The sequence below is a fragment of the Neopelma chrysocephalum genome, unplaced genomic scaffold (genome assembly GCF_003984885.1).
Source record: "Neopelma chrysocephalum unplaced genomic scaffold, ASM398488v2 Primary Assembly neopelma1_43, whole genome shotgun sequence".
Classification (NCBI taxonomy): Eukaryota; Metazoa; Chordata; class Aves; order Passeriformes; family Pipridae; genus Neopelma; species Neopelma chrysocephalum.
This window is the reverse complement of record NW_020897702.1, coordinates 17669611-17685914: the sequence shown is the minus strand read 5'-3', so window position 1 is coordinate 17685914 and position 16304 is coordinate 17669611. Positions and strand designations below refer to the sequence as shown.

General features: G+C 38.1%; 1 protein-coding gene across 2 annotated transcripts in view; it reads left to right on the top strand.

Annotated features, from left to right (window-relative positions):
* TMEM135 (transmembrane protein 135) overlaps window positions 1–16304 on the top strand; it is a 168803-nt gene that overhangs the window by 106185 nt on the left and 46314 nt on the right. The gene's annotated exons all lie outside the window — the stretch shown is intronic.

Below are 16304 nucleotides of genomic sequence, written 5' to 3'. Positions count from 1 at the left end.
AAGGAGTCTCATCTCATAATTATGACTCTGGAGATCTAACGTTGCATAGTACAAAAACAGCTGAAATCTTGCTTTTCATATATGTTCTCACAAGTTATGAGTTGTATTCCTTTTTTAAAACATACAGTAACGGGGGTGGATGAGACATTCATTTTAATTACGTTTTTCTCTCTCACTTTGCAAGATATGTTGTTTACCTTGTCGCTGTTTCCCTTTAAATAGTAGACCTCTCAAATTTTATTATATCTCAAACTGGAAAATTGCTTTTCAAAGTAACCTTTGACTATAACCCTTTGACTTAGAATTTTCTGTGGCACATAGCCATCTATGTTTCTTCAAGCTGTATGATCCCCTGGTAATTGCAAAACTCTGGAAGCTGCAGCTTGTTTTTTTTGTAATTCCATTACTTACGGATATTGGCCAAGAACAGTCTGTGGATAGAGGAGGGCTGTTAATTTAGAGGATTCGAAGAAGCATTCCTCCTTTCATCTATAACCCATTAAGAACTTTGCATTGGCAGTCTTCTTGCTTTATTTTCCTCTGTGTCCAAGAGTTAAGCTATAACAACCTCAGAGAATTTGACTTATAAGTTTGAGGTTAGACACCTGTCTGCATGAATGCTGATCAAACAACTCAAAACATTAAAATTCTGGTCAAAACTATAAAGATTGTATGATTTTGGAGGAAGCTAATTGTCTTTATCCATGTCTTTGGTAATGAACCAGTGTTTTAGAGAGAATCCACAAGTTAAATCACAGAATCCTAGAATAGTTAGAGCTGGAAGGAAGCTTCAAGATCATTTAGTTCCAACCTCCCTGCCATAGACAGGAACACCTTCCACTAGACCAGTATTCATAGCCCCATCCAGCCTGGCCTTGAACCCTTCCAGGGATGGGGCATCCACATCTTCTCTGAGAAACCTGTTCCAGTGACTCATCACCACATGGTATCTCACAGTTAAGAATTTTGTCTTAATATCAAATCCAAGCTAACCCTCTTTCAGTTTGAAGCCATTACCTCTTGTCCAGTCACTGCATGCCCATGTAAAAAGTCCCTCTCCAGCTTTCCTGTAGCCCCTTTAGAGGTGAGAATTGATGCAGACTATAGAGGTATTTGGTGAATTTTCCCCTGATCTAACACAGCAATACTGGCAACTGAATGGGCTCCGAACCGTTTTCTCTTCTAAAATTAGTCACTCTATGCTAAGGTTGATGGATATCCTGTTGAGCAATCATCAACAATATTTAACTCCTTTTGTCTTTGTGTTTTAACTGAGGAATTAAAATAGAATATCAGGTTTAGTTTAATTCTTGGGGGAAAAAAATTGATTTGTAAACACCAACAAAAGTGCTAAGACAAGGTAAATTTGTAAAAAATAATTAGCACAGACCAGTTTTTGAGGTTTTTTTTCTTAGTGTAATGAGTGTTGTGAATAGAACTTCACAGTGGTTCACGTGCTACTTTTCTAAAGAAACCAGATAGATGGGTCTGGGTGAAAATACCTCTGGGCATGCACAGAGTCTACTCAACTGCTCATGGAGAAGAGACAGCAGAGAGGTCACTTGATCAGCCTGCAGTTCTTGTATGTTTGTCTGGACTGGCTGTGACTGTGGGTTGGTTGTTGTCTTAACCTGTATGTGAATTAATGATTGATCCCCTTCAGTAAGATTTTGGACAGCCCTTAGAAGAATCCTCTGTGGATCCATCCAGAGTCCCAGGGATGGCAGTCTTCCTATCTGTTGGAAGCAGAGAATAATTGGGAGAGTCGTTAAACTGTATTTCCTTTTTAATGGCTCAAAATCACTTCAACCTTTTTCCTAATCATAAGAGGATCAAACTGACAATATCATGTTCATACTTTCAGAATAAACACCTTCAAAGTCAGATCTACTTGGCTTATAGAATATATTCCCATTGACTATGAAACACTGTTTACTGTTAACAAGCCTTTACCGACCTGAAAAACAGAACATTCTCTCTTGTTTTGTATTTAATCTGTTTCCAGAGTGTCCTCCCCATTTTTGTCCTCCCCACCCCACCAAAATATCCAAAAAGGTCTGAGTGCAGTAGCAGTCATGGTCACCAAGGTCATATATAATTCCTTTCATCATTAAACATAAAATCCTAGTATCTAAATTGTGTAATTTGAAGCTTAAAACTTTTCTGAAAGAGACTTAACGTAAGTCTACCTCTATGGTATGAAAATCTGACTGATGCTGGGAAGTCAAATGTTGCAGGGAATAAAGGCAAAGTAGTCTTTTATTTTCTGCCTTATCCAAGGTTATCAGGTTCTCTGAGCTTAAAAGTGATGACTGTACCCAGTTGGTAGCTCTGGTTGGCACTGCATTCCTGGAAGCTCCAGTTTTAATTAAGCCTGGCTATTATTTCTGCTCTGGGTAATTTTGACCTGAATTATTGTCCCTGCACAGCTTGTGCCATGATGCACAGTAGCTGGCGTTGCCACTGTGAGGCAGCGGTAGCGGTTGGGATAAGCATGGAAAGCAGAGGTTTGCTCATTTTTAAGTGACTGCTTACCAGCATGGCTTAAGGTGATAGTTTTTGAACCTAGGAGATGAAAAGTTGTTTGAGCTGGAACGTTCAGAACTGTTTTCTTTGTGGAGGAATTGAGATATATCCTGTCCATCACACAGCTTCCAAGGTATCTTTCAGGTTGCCATGTTAGCAGCAGCCTGTTGAGTTTGTATTTGAAAGCTGAGTGCTCTGGTTGATAGTTATCCATTAAAAGACAAGAAAATCAATGTGGCACATAATTGCAATATGATCATACCTCTCCCTTAAGGTGGGTATCTTCCTACCCGCATTGTTAGGAAATAGATGTGTGAATCTTTGCCTATGGAAGTATAGGCATTGTTCTTGATTTATTTTCCTTTTCTAATATAATGATTTTTTTTCAGTATCTCATTATAATGTCTATCTTGCATTATTTTCTAAACAAATTCTGTAATAATGGTCTGTTGGCCAGGCAGATGTTTCACACTAGTTGAAAACTTCACCATCATGAGCCTTGATATTTATCACTAGAGTTTCTCCCAAATTTTGTTGGATTGTTCGAACATAATTGCACCTGCTACAGGACAACAAGAGAAAGAAGGTGCTAAATCTCAGGAGTTAAGAAGTGAGGTTACAGAACTGAAATGGTAGAAGAAAAAACAGGAGTAATTACTTCAGAATTGAAATTGAAAAGGGAGTCAGAATGAAATGTAAATTCAGAAGAGCAATATAAAAAGGAAGACAGTAGGAAGAGGGAAGGAGAAAGTGACTGAAGAGGGGAAAAAAACAAGATCATATCAGCTGACAGGGCAAAAAATAGAAGAATAAACTAGGAAAAAAGCAGCTGAAATGCAGATGATAGGTTTGCAAGCAACAGAGTTATATTTACGGACAGAGAAAGCATATTTTAGTTAAGTATTTTTTTCTTTCTTCTCTTCCATCCTCCTCTTCTCATAGTTTTCTCCTAACTTACACCTCTGTTTTTTCTCAAAATGCTTCTGTTCCACTCCACTGGAAGTGATGAAATTAAAATGCATTACTCATTTGTGGGTAGCTGTGAAATCTGACATATGTGTATTTAGTTCACAAATATAGGTAACCACAGTTGGCACAGGATTCTTCCCCCTTCCACCCATTTTGTTCTAAAACACTTAGATACTGAAGTGTGTCTGGGGGCAAGGAACGTTCCTATATCTGTAGGAATTAATTGTTAGGTCTCATTGAACTCCAGTGGGGCTTAGTATTCACTGCTAACTCAAAAAAAATAGTAGTTTGTGGTGTCATCTGATGTCCTGTATGATTTGGTTTAAAATGCACCATTCTTCAAGTGTCTTGTAAGAAAAGCACACTTTTCTTTAATGCATCTATTTTTAAAAAGAAATTTAAATTTGCATTGAATTAAAGTTATGGGTGTAAAGGTTTCGATTATACCATGGTTTCATGCCATTTTATTTCAGTCTGGATAATTCATGGTACTGACTGTCTAGAATACTCCTCTAGAATAATTTAATAGAACAAAATAAAGAAGTAGGAGGATCCTACAATGTGTAAAATAAGTATTTGTAAAATACAATTGAATTGTTATTTTAATAGCAGTTCTATTTTGAATATTACACTGGGGATTTTTTGGAAGGGTGATGTAATGGGTGTGCTTTTATGTGTTTGAAGAAATCCACAGAATATAAAACTTGCAATCTCTGTACAAAAAATGAACACCTACATATAAATCCTATCCATATAAAACTTAGAAAATCCAGCAATTTGTGTGAATATGTGTTGGCAGACTACAGTACTGGTTGCTATAGTAGTTAATCCTTAGACTGTATACTACCAGTTTATAATATGCACATGTTAATTCGTCTGCTCTGAACCCTAGAAAGGAAAGCTCCATGTATGAGCTAAAACCAGCTATTAAGGGAAGTTGGTTGTTTCTGATGATTGATTGATCATAAGTTGAGGATGAAGGCTGCCTTCTCTAGAGATAAAGGTTAAAGTGTTGTTTTTGAAACAATAATTTTGGGCAATCAGAAGTTACTGCTGTGATTTCACAAAGCTGAACATCATGTTTTTCATAATTCAGGATTTATATAGCTCACAACAGAAAGCTCTTGATCTCTTAATGTCATTTACATATTATGTGCTGATTAAAAATGAATAATGAACATCTAAGAAATGCAGATGCAGTGTCATACACTGCCACTAAGTATATGGAGTATTGAAACTGGAGTATTGAAACTTGTGTAAAGTCACTGAAAACCTTTAAGAAAGGTCCTTTTGTTTGCAGAGCCCTTTATGCTATCTCATTAAGGAAATTCTAGCCTCCCAAATTACAGCTATTTGCTGTTCTTTCCCTGTGAAACACATATCCTGTAATTTATTCAGTATTTTCTATGTGATATTTCAAAGTGCCTTTATATTCTTTTAAAAATGTATGGTACCAGTACCATGTTATTGTCTTGTTTAATCACCTAAACTGCCTTTTGTACCAAAGCAAATACTTGAAAGGTATTTTTACCTTATAATTCTACTTTCTTTTTTACAGTAGAATGAGCAAGCTTAACAGTTGGAGTTGCTGTTACATGGATTTAGTATCAAATAATCTTCCCCTCTTATAAGGATTATTTTGAAGTCTTTTACGTTTGCTGTAGAATTACAGGAGTACATTAAAAGTCCTCTGCTACTGAATTATTAGGTAATAAATCAGAAGAAAAAAAACAGATGGGGATTTTTTTCCATGTTTATATATGTTTTTTATTGTCCTTATATAAACATCTCAAAGTTAGTGATTCAAAGCATTGTTTTGGTAACTGTCGTGAAACTTGATTTCTGAGGTATTTTGGATGACCTGGTGAGTAGATGAAAACATGCAGCCTCCTAAGAAATGCTATAAATATCAGTTTGCTTTATTTAGTGTGAGCAAAAGTAAAACACGGATTGCGGGAGGGGGTTGGGGATGAGAAGATAACTTCCTGGGCTGACTCAGGCACTTCTGCCAGAGACCTGCTGCTGGACTTGCTTAGACTGGGTTCAAATGCAAATATGGGTAGAAGGGTCAGATAATCCATCTTCTGTTTATCTACCAATAGATAATAAGTGAAAAGGGATTTTTACTTTTTTCTTTTCATGAAACTTTTTTTTTATTCTCTCATAGGCTTTTACTAGACTTCCTCTACATTTCAGTTTTTCCTTTTTTTTGGCCCTTAAAACTTGCAATGCCATATAGTACTTTAGGGTTTGGTTTGAAGGGAAGTTTTGTGGACTGCCAAGTTTTGCAGAGCTCTGGTCCCAGCTCTCTGCTGCATTCAGAGGAGACGGAGGCTGATCTCCCAGGCTAATGCTGGTTACCGACCTTAATCTCAGAAATTATAAGGATGCATTTTAAGCATATTTTTTAAGTGCAAGAATTCGATATTATTAGATTTTTGTACAGGTAAGAAGAATGTCTGGACCTAGAGGTTTTACAAAGAAAATGTATATTAGGGTGAAAAATTTCAGTGTCCAGTGGGATTAAGGGGGGGCATCTTTATTTGGTTCGTGACCTCTTCTGACACTCTTACACCTTCATCAGTCATTTGCAGTGGCTGCTACTCAGTGTCCATGAGCAAATCAAACTTTTGCTATTTCCGTGTTCTTATATTTGCAAGTGCAAATCGTTATTTCTCACCTGTTCATTTGGGTAGTATGGGAGGAACAGGACAATAATGGTATTCATGAAATTAGAAGAATTAAATTTTGATTTCCAGTCTAGCATCAAAGAGAATCTTACTACAATTAGATCTTTAGTGGGGCCTGTTTTCAAGATGTCTTCGATTTTAGGCACCTATCTGAGATATTTAAGTTTGGAAATAGGAGGTAAAAATGGGCAAGTCAAGAGAGCAGTTCCCATCTTGTGTAGGTTTGATTTATGTTGCAGAGCAGCCTTTCTCTAACTGATGATACAGATGATTGTGCACCAAACTTACTTGTATAATTCTAGGTGAAATAAATCTAGGTTAACATCTTTAAAGTTACCTAGAAACCATATTAAAATTATTCTGAGAGATGGTAAGTGTTTAGAATTAATGAAATGCTAAGATAGAATGATTCTGTTTTTTTTTCCTAACTTATTCTGCATACATGGCCCATATTATCCTTCTATTTCATGGACCCATTTTTGGGACCTTGTGTTCTGCTAATAAGAGCAAAAAAGGAAGCATATATATATATATATATACATACATATAAAAATATATATTTAAGTATTGATTTTTTATTGATTATTGCCAAAGTTTTTGAGTGGAAATTACAGGAAAAAGACTTACTGAAACAAACCGCATTCCTGCATGAAAAAATATGTGAAATATTTGAAAATTTACTTCTGAGTTCTAAATAAAATTATTATAATTTTTACAGTAATATAAAGTGCAAAACTGTAGTAAACTCTGTAGTCTCTTTAGATCCTTGTCAAGAGTAAAAAGAGAAAGTATTTATACTTCTTTTGTGTCCTACAGATGGATCTTAGGAACTGAAAAGGCAGTTTAAATTTGCTGTTGTTTCTTTCTATCTTTCAAAAATGCATGTCAACTTGGTAATAGCATTTAAAATATTCCTTTAAATTAGAGATCTGTCATATAATGTTAATTTTACTAAGGTTTTTTTCCTAGTACCTTTTCCTGAGAAAGTATGTGTTAACATATATGTAGTAAGTTTAGTGATTAGAATGTAGCATTTAATATTAATATTTACCTTCTGAATATACATGTTTGTGCTATTGAAGTGTTACTAGAGCAGACTTATTTAAGATACCAGGAGTTACTGGACTAATTTCCTGAAAATATCCTGAGAGAAAAGTTTTGACATTTTGATGATGATTGTTAATTGTGTGATGCCTGTTGCATTTGAAGTTTCTCCCAAGGAAAAGGCTACCACACAAACCTTTAATCCTTACACTCATTATTTTGGGTCAGCCATGGTATGGCTGCCATGCCAAGCCAAGCAATGTCATGATGTCCATGCCTTATTCCCAGGTATAGGTTGCAGAGTGCACATCCCTATACATCATAGGAAACAAAAGCAAACCTGAGAGCCTCCTCTGCAAGATTTAGATGTTCAAAGGGATAAGCATAAATATCTTTACAATATTTCAAACATTCCTTTTGATAGTAAGATCAGAGCAACAGTTACCTGGTGCTGACCTGTGCCAGTGCCATCTCTGCCTCCCCCCATCCCAGCCAGCAGCTCTGCAGTCTCTCCTGAAAAGCAGGTGAGAGGATAGGAAAGGTGAGGTAGAGTCCACAACAGCGGCAGTGTTATTATCAGCGGAGAGAGATGATTAGCATCGCTTTCCCAGAGTTGTGATTGATTGTTGGCAGTGGTGGTGGGAGCCGAGGGGAGGGAAGGGACTGGGAGGAGGCTCTGTCTGGGGCTGTGTGTGATGGGAAAAGGGATGCTCCTCTTGAGTACCTTTCAAAATGTTTTTTTTCTTTGGATCCCTCTCACTCCTTTGACTTTGTATACACTTGAGGATAACTGATGGGCTATGCTGAGTTTCAAAACTACTTGCTCCTTTACCTACTCCTGTTATTAGATGCACTGCTTGACCAGAGAAGAAAACAGAAACATGAGGAGGAGAGATCAGACAGTGTCCACAGAGGCCAAGCCTGTTCAGGGTTTTGACCAGCCATGAACCGTAACTAAAGGAGTAGGAGAACATGGATGGTTGTGTTATTAGGGCTGTAGTGCAGCTTTGTGTATTTGGTTTTACTAAAGCTCTTAGTATTTATCATAGAATCATAGAATGTTAAGGGTTTGGAAGGGACCTTAAAGATCATCTAGTCCCAACAACCCCCTGCCATATGCAGGGACACCTCTCACTAGATCAGGTTGCTCAAGGCCCCATCCATCCAGGCCTTGAAGACTGCCAGGGATGGGGCACAACCTCCCCGAGCAACCTGGACATATTTTAAAACATATTGGATCATCCGAGTAACTAACTTACAAGTCACCAGGTAATTTTTTTCCTTTTTTTGTTTCTGCCTCTTGATCTAACAGAGAAACATTGTATACAGATGTGGCACTCTGTCTTCAACTCTGTTTTTATATGCCTAAGCAGTACCTAACCTTTAATATGCTCAAATGGTGGCCCAGAATAAAGGTGATCATTGTCCTTTTGACTTCTTAAAAAAAGTCAGATACTGCCTTGAATCCCTTGAACCGCCTTTCTTGTTATAGGAGGTTTGCCAGTCTCAGTACATTCTATTTTTCGTTTTGTGTTTCAAATTGAAAAAATAATAGTGGATTGAAATGAGTAGGCAGGTATTTTATTGTTGTATTACATCCTTGTCTTCAAACTATCCCTGTTCTTTCAGATGGTGAAGGTATAACCTGTGGTTACGTTAGATCCAAATGAGGATTATCAACTGTGTGGGCTGAACTTGGGCTAGTTTTTGTTTTCCCCATGTTAAATCACGCTGCTCCTGATGCTGCAGTCTACAAAAGGGCTCCCAGCGAGGGAAGAAAATTTCTCAGCCGCCAGCGAGGGAAGAAAATTGTATTCGGTCCAATTCCCATCTCTCCAATCTTTTTTTTGTAGTTGTAATTTTTCGTATTGAGATATGCTAGTACATCTGTTCTGTGGTAATACACATGTCAAAAGTCAAGAAGATACTTTAACGCATCTTTAAAGTGGGTGACTTCTCTTTTGTTGGGCTTCACTGCTTTTAAACAGAAAAAACCCCACATTTACACTAAACTCAGATGTCTCGCTTCATTGCTCCCTACGGGTTAAGTAGTACAAATGATTTTATGGTTATATGGGAAGAAAGGAATACATTTTGATAAAAGTATCATGGTATCCATTGCCACTTTGCATGGTACATGTGCTAGTTTGCATGGTAGAAAATAACTGAAATAGGGATTTTAGTACTGTATATACACTATTAAAATTGTTACTAAATAGCCTATAGAAATAATTAGTTTCTTTAGGAGTCAAAATGGTACACCAGTTATTGCAAATAGTTCATTGCTTTTGCTAAATCAGTAAGTTTACTCTTGTATAGAAAATACTAACTTTCAAGTGTATTATGAAGAGATTAAATTTAATTTACCATGTTTGGTCACTTTTGGACATATGGTACATAGGCTCCTGGAATTTATTTAAACTTTTTCTTTCCAACAGTAAATCTTGTTCTCGTTTTAACAGATTGCTTTACATGTAGCTGGATCCAGTTGCGCAGCCTCCTCAAGAGAGGAAATGCATTGCCTGCAGACAAGCAGTACAAGAATTACGGCTGTACAATAGGGAGTATTTTTCCACCATTATCACTTTTCAGTGGAGATTCTTTTTCAGATACGTAACAGCGACTCAATGAACCGGGAAAGTGTTTACCTGCAAGGTGATCTGGTGGTAATGGGAGAAGCTTTTGAGGGCTAAAATTTCAGGCGTCTCTGTCCAGAGTCATCCCCAAAGGAAGAAAAAGAGGGTCTCCTCCCCTTCTTTAGGTTTCATCAGTCAATCACAAAGGGCTTTTGTCCTGCTAGCATATTGATGTGTCTTGGCTTTGGCTGTTTATCATCTTCCTGTCATTCTTAAATGCAAAATAAAAGAAAGGAAATAGCTTCTGGTTCTCAGACTTTGAGAATAAACTGCTTGTGGCTGCTGGGGACCTCGATGTCCGAGGTGCCCTGGAATGCCTTCTGCATGGATGCGATCTCTAGCACTGCTGCGCACATTACCCGTGTAGCTCCCAGGCACTGGCCAGAACAAGGCTGATATTACAAGTCAGATGATGAAAAAGCAGTTGAGGTTCACAGATTCGATTTCTCTCTTTGATCCTGGCATTAAAGTGCCCAAGCTCTGTGAGTAGAAGCATAGTGCAGACAAGATTTCCGGTTGCTTTAATCCTACTGCTAAAAAGATCCATTCACATGGCATAGGGATTGGCTTGTATTTTTGCAGGTTTTCAAAACTGTTAGATATATTTTGTCTGTGTTTATCACCAAACACGGCAAGTTTGGGGTTTTTCTTGTTATTTAAAATTATTTTCCTGTAAGATTTTTCTTGTGTGTATACTGTAAAGTTTTGGCAGCTCATTGCCTTACCCTTTCACATACATTTGAAGCACTTTACATTTACATGCAGAGTACGAAGGGAGAAGATTAAATAGCCTGCAGAAGGTCAGAGACAAAATTTGTGTGCCTTTGAGTCATAAAGTTCCAGTCCAGTTCTTAAATCATAGGGCTCTCTCTCCTGCATTCCTGTTACAGGACATAATTTAACTTCAAAAAATGGGGCATGGTAGAGAATTGCTGCCAGAGAATTAAGGTAGGAAGTAGTATATAAACAGCTGTACAGAACCATAGAATGAGGCAAGAGACAAGGATATTATGCAGGACAGTGTCAAATGCTTTGCCCAAGTCCAGGTAGATGGCATCACTCGCTCTTACCTTATCCACCACCACTGTAACCCCATCATAGAAGGCCACCAAATTTGTCAGGCACAATTTGCCTTTAGTGAAGCCATGTTTGCAGTCAGCAATCACCTCCTTGTTTTCTGTATACCTTAGCATAGTTTCCTGGAGGATCTGCTCCATGATCTTGCATGACACAGAGGTGAGACTGGCTGGCCTGGGTTCCCTGGGTCTTCCTTTTTTTCCTTTTTAAAAGTGGGGATTTTGCTTCCCCTTTTCCAGTCAGTGGGAACTTGACCAACCTGCCACAACTTCTCAAATATGATGGATAGTGGCTTAGCAACTTCATCTGCCAGTTCCCTCTGGACCTGCAGATGCATCTCCTCAGGTCCTGCGGACTTGTGCACCTTCAGGTTCCTTAGATGATCTGAACCCTGATGTTTTCCTATAGCAGATGACTCCTCCATGTCCCAGTCCCTGAGTTTGCCTTCTGCAGCTCAGGTGGTGTGGCGGGACCACTTGATGATGAAGACTGAGGCAGAAAGGTCATTGAGTACCTCAGCCCTATCCATATCCTGGGTAACCATGTCGCTTCATTTCCTTCCAGAGAGGGCCTACATTTTCCCTAGTCTTCCTTTTATCACCGATGTACCTACGGAAGCTTCTCTTGTTGCCGTAAATGTCTCTGGCCAGATTTGATTCTCTCAGGGCTTTAGCTTTCCTAATGTGATTCCTGGATGCTCAGGCAATCTCTCTGTATTCCTTTGAGGTTATCTGTCCTTGCTGCCATCCTTTGTAGGCTTCTTTTTTTTCATTCGAGTTTGTCTTGTTCATTCATACAAGCCTCCTGGCATTTTTTCCTGACTTCCTCTTTGGAATGCATCGCTCCTGAACCTAAAGGTTGTGGTCCTTGAGTATCAATGGGCTTTCTTGAGCCTCACTTCCTTCCAGAGCTTTATCCCATGGTATTATAATCAAATAGATCTGTGAAGAAGCCCAAGTCTCCTCTCCTGAAGGGTACTGAGCTTGCTGTGCACCCTCCTTGCTGCGACAGCAGGATCTTGAACTGCACCACTTCATAGTCACAGCAGCCTAGGCTACCCTTGAGCTTCACATTCCATACCAGCCCCTCCTTGGTGAGAACAGTGCAGCATAGTTCCCCTCCTTGTTGACTCCTCTATGACTTGGAAGTTATCAACACATTTTTTTCTCTTTATTTCTCTGTTTTCTTTACTGTCACAGCTCATTGGCTTAATATCTTTTGCCCAACTGTATCCTGTCAGTTTTTCCTGGTTTTGCTGCCGCTCTCTTAAAAATAGCTACTTAGTTTAGCTGAGCTGAGGGTCTGCGTAGTTGCTTATTTAATTTAGAAAAAAAATATTCTTCTGACATTAAAGAAAGAAAGAAGAGATCCCTTTGAGCAGCAGTTAGGAAAAATTTAAGAACCATCTATATATTTACAAAATGCACCTAGGAAAGGAGAGTCACACCAAGAAATAAACTCTAATTCTTAGAAGATGGGTTAGATTTCAGAAATCTCTGCTTGTCATTTGAATGTTACCTGTGTCTGTTTGATTGCTACAATCCTTTGCAGCAAAACTGAGCTGTTGCAGACACCATTGTGGTCTTGAAATACAAGTCCTAAACTGGTAACTCACACTCATCACATGTTTCTGATTTGATAGCAGACAGGGCAGAAAATCTCCGTTTCATGAAAAGCAGAAGGCAATTACATTACATTAGAGTCTACATGTTTTGGTATGTATTTTTAAAATAAATAGTCTTTCTGTTTATGTAAGGGTTGCACATGATTAAATATTTTACATGTAACTACTGTGTAACTTGAATATATATTTGTAGCCTAAAGACTGCAGTTCCAAATATGGTTTTTAACATATGACATTTATATTTCATTTTAGAAACAGACATATTTTTAACTACAGGCATTGAAAATACTTGGAATTCTGTTCCTGTGAGCTAATTGCTGACTAGAATAGGAAAATAAGAGCTACTTTGTGGTTAGATGCTTGTGGTCTTTCTTTTGGCTTTTGTCCCTAAGATAAAATGTCAGGGAAAACACAGTAATGGATAATAGTATCTATGAGTGTATCCTGGACATAATTTGAAGCCTGTCAAATGTCTGCTACTTTATAAACATTGAATTACATCGTCCTTCTTCATTCTACTGTCTGCTTATATGTTATTTGGTTAGAAGAGTATAAATTATGTCATAGATGATTTTCACAGACATGCTTCAGTTCATAGTCTCAATTTCACAGAAGAAGAAACTGCTGCGAAAAAACCCAGTTTCTTCTGTGAACCTGAGATTTTATGGGCCATTTAAAATATTCTAAAGAATGAGACATTCTTTATTCTCTTTCGTATATTTGATACATTGTCTAGAAATTGTACCAAGGAAAGGTTTCTAGTCTTACATCTTTAGCCTAAATAAACCTTTCCCCAAACTAACCAGATCTGATTAATATAATAGCAAACTATAACTCAGAATCTGACTCTTCTCTTACATTAGTATCAAATTGTGTGTCTAATCATCAGGTGAAACTGTGGTTCAGAAATTCAATGGCACATTTTTCATTGATTTTTAAAAAACTTGAGTTTGACTTAAGATGTGAATGAGTTGCATAAGTAAATAGTAAGTGAGGAAAAACCTGAGAAAATGTTAATTAAAACAGTCATATTTGAGATTTTGTACAAAATAGTGAGATTACAGAATCACAGAATATGCTGAGTTGGAAGGGACCCACAGGGATCATTGAGTCCAACCCTTAGCCCTGTACAGGACCATCCTCAAGAGTCACACCATGGGACTGAGAGTATCGTCTCTTCTTGAACTCTGCCAGGCTTGGTGCTGTGATCACTTCCTGGGGAGCCTGTTCCAGCACCCAACCACCCTCTGGGTGAAGACTCTCTTTTTAATATCCAACCTAAACCTCCCTTGACACAACTTCAGGCCATTCCCTCAGGTCCTGTCATTGGTCACCACAGAGAAGAGATCAGTGTCTGCCCCTCCCCTTCCCCTCACAAGAAAGTTGTAGACTGCAATGAGGTCTCTCCTCAGTCTCCTCCAGACTGAACAGACCAAGTGACCTCTGTTATTCCTCATACGGCTTCCCCTCAAGGCCCTTCACCATATTCATTGCCCTCCTTTGGATGCTCTCTAATAGCTTAATATCTTTCATATATTGAGGTGACCAAAACTGCATTTTTGCATTTTGGGTTAAAATCTATGGTTTTTAAAGTAGGTAGAATACCTTAGGTGTTTTTCTGATATATTAGAGGGGTTTTTTTCTTATAAATTTGAGTGAAAGCATTTTTTTTAATGAAACATTTAAATTGTGTTTAGCTCAGGATCATGCAAATGTCAAAAATTCTGAGATGATTCCTCAAGTACACTCTTTGAAGACACTTAGAAGAAACAAGGAGATGAATAACAGCATGCACAGTTATTGTGAAGAATGAATTGTGTCAAGTCAATCTGGCTTCCTCCTGTGAAGATTAGGGGCTTCGTTCATTCAGAAGTAATAGAGGATATTATATATCTTCAGTAGATCTTTAGACAGACTCTCTTGTGACATTTTCACAGGAGAGACCTCAAAGAATGATATAGAAAAAAACCTCCTACTTAAAACTGGCTGAAAAACATGAGTACTGAATTTACCATCAGAGTGGAAGTATCATCCAGGGATAACTGGTTCCATTCACAGATTTAATATCAAGCTCTAAGTAATAATCCTGGTCATCATTAAAGTTGTTGAACAGTGAGACCACACTAGTCTTCCAAGACGTCTGGTTTTGTTCACAGATATAATAAATATGTCATTCAAAACAATTGAGCAAATTGGAAAATATTCCCAAGATATACAATGCGAACTGATGGAAAGTTCTACACTTTAGAATAAAAAATCAAGTGTACCAATGGAGAATTTGGAACCTCTTCCTAGGTCATGCCTCTTCATAGCAGGGCATAGAAGTTTGATGGCAACCTGAACATGTGTCAAAGTATTGGGTTGTAGAAAAAAGCAGTTGTAATTGGGTATATGTGGTTGATGGCTGGATGGACACAGACAGAGGGTTGTGGTCAATGGCTCTGTGTCCAGGTGAAGCTAGTGATGAGTGGTGTCCTCAGGGCTCTTTAATATCTTCATCAGTGACACAGACAGTGAGATCAAGTGCACTTCCAACCCTGGAAGTGTTCAAGGCCGGATTGAATGGAGCTTTCAGCAGCCTGGTCTAGTGGAAGGTGTCCCTGCCTATGGCAGGGGAATTGGAACTGGACTTTAAAGTCCCTCCCAGTCCAAACTATTCTGTGATTATATAAATAAGAGTACAGCATGCAAAACACATGAAGTTACCATTGACTTCTCCGTAGTGTTGACAATGTCAGCTGGAGTAACAATATTTGTCTATACATGGACACATTGTGCAGAACCCAGAGCAGAATGAGAGTGATCAGACATTTGTAAACCATATTGTTTGAAGAACTTGAAATTACTTGAAATATTTTGTTTAGTCTAGGCAAAGTTTAGACTGATAAAAGTCTCTCATGTGTGCAGTACTTCTGTAGTGGGGACAAGAATAATGAATTCTCTCTTGGGTAAAAAGTAAAATAAATAAGAGACTAAAATTGCAGGGAGATAGATGTGGGTTAGAGATAATGGTATTGAAGAAACTTTCTGTTACTAATACTCACTAAGTAGTGGGATAGTTTGTTCGTGGGGAGAGTCCATCGTCCATCATGGAAGACCAGGTTTGACGTAAATGGTAGAACTGCAGTCCTTCTTTTTGTTGGACAGTGGAGTATATAAAATTTCTTCTAAAATTTTATGTGATAATTCTGTATAACTTGTTGTCTGAGTTTGAGCGTGATTATGATTCTGTCTCTGAGACTGCACGTTGGTGCAGTCATTTGTACATGCATGCAGGCATTCATACGTGGAGACTAAATGTGTGATGTCTAACATGGAAATTTTGGTATTTGTATTAGACTTTTCAAAAATAATAATTTCTGTTCCCTGAAGTAACTGTTCCTGCATAAGAAGTGAACCATCACTCCTTAAAGAGAATCTATTGGAAATACTATGTTTTATGTGTGTCATCGAGGTGCCAAAGAACAGTAGATTGTATGTAGTGGTAGAGTTTCTGAGGAAGGACTGCTGGCAAAATAAATGATATGTCACCGGAGCAACAAAGATCAGCTGTGAAGAGGCAGATGATATGCTAAGAAGTGACTGGAACACCTTTGTGATTTAATGCAACATAAACATGCATGGTAGTGTCCATGGGCTGGGTCTCTAGTACCTGCTTGTATGCATTTATTCCAGGAGTGCAAGGTCTCCTGTAGAAAGGAAGAAAAAATACATGATTGTAGCCCAATTCTTTATTTA